This window comes from Cervus elaphus, chromosome 11 (assembly GCF_910594005.1).
Source record: "Cervus elaphus chromosome 11, mCerEla1.1, whole genome shotgun sequence".
NCBI lineage: Eukaryota > Metazoa > Chordata > Mammalia > Artiodactyla > Cervidae > Cervus > Cervus elaphus.
In genome coordinates, this window is record NC_057825.1 from 39,216,166 (window position 1) to 39,217,578 (window position 1,413).

Consider the following 1,413-nt stretch of genomic DNA (forward strand, 5'->3'; position numbering starts at 1 on the left):
GTCGTGTCCGACTCTTTGTGCACCTTTGGACTGTGACTCACCAGGCTCCTCTGTCCACGGGACTTTTCAGGTAAGAATACTGCAGTGGGTTGCCATTTCCTGCTCCAGAGGATCTTCCCAACCCAGGGACTGAACCTGCATCTCCTTTCCTGGATTGCAGGCAGATTCTTTACCAGCTGAGCCATCAGGGAAACCCAAGGATTATAGCCTGGAGACAGCTCTCAGATGACTGAGGAACTCCTCCGGAGAAGCAGGATTTCCAGCACGGTTCTATGTCTTATCAGAACAAAGAACATTAAATAAGTCAGGTACACATTCCATCAAGATGTCAAAAAAGCCAGATCAGTATGTACACAGTGAGTCACCACTATATTTTACATGAACATTCTTTACTTTTGGTCAAGGTGCCCTTTTCTCTAATAATTGAGGTAGATGTACAGTGCATGCTTCAGTTCAGTTCAGTCACTCAGTCGTGCCCCACTCTTTGCGACCCCATGGCCTGCAGCACACCAGGCTTCCCTGTTCATCACCAACTCCCAGACCTTGCTCAAACTCATGTCCATTGCATCGGTGATGCCATCCAACCATCTCATCCTCTGTCGTCTCCTTCTTCTCCTGCCTTCAATCTTTCCCAGCATCAGGGGCTTTTCCAATGAGTCAGTTCTTTGCATCACGTGGCCAAAGAATTGGAGTTTCAGCTTCAGCATCAGTCCTTCCAATGAATATTCAGGACTGATTTCTTTGAGGATTGACTGGTTTGATCTCCTTGCAGTCCAAGGGACTCTCAAGAGTCTTCTCCAACACCACAGTTCAAAAGCATCAATTCTTCGGCGCTCAGCTGTCTTTATAGTCCAACTGTCACATCCATACATGACTACTGGAAAAACCATAGCTTTGACTAGATGGACCTTTGTTGGCAAAGTAACGTCTCTGCTTTTTAATATGCTGTCTAGGTTGGTCATAGCTTTTCTTCCAAGGAGCAAGCGTCTTTTAATTTCGTGGTTGCAGTTACCATCTGCAGTGATTTTGGAGCCCCCCCCCCAATAAAGTCTGTCACTGTTTCCACTGTTTCTCCATCTGTTTGCCATGAAGTGATGGGACCCAATACCATGATCTTAGTTTTCTGAATGTTGAGTTTTAAGCCAACTTTTTCACCCTCCTCTTTCGCTTTCATCAAGAGGCTCTTTAGTTCTTCTTTGCTTTCTGCCATAAGGGTGGTGTCATCTGCATATCTGAGGTTATTGATATTTCTCCTGGCAATCTTGATTCCAGCTTGTGCTTTATCCAGCTCGGCATTTTGAATAAGGTACTCTGCATATAAGCTAAATAAGCAGAGTGACAACATACAGCCTTGAAGTACTCCCTTCCCTATTGGGAACCAGTCTATTGCTCCATGTCCGATTCTAACTGTTG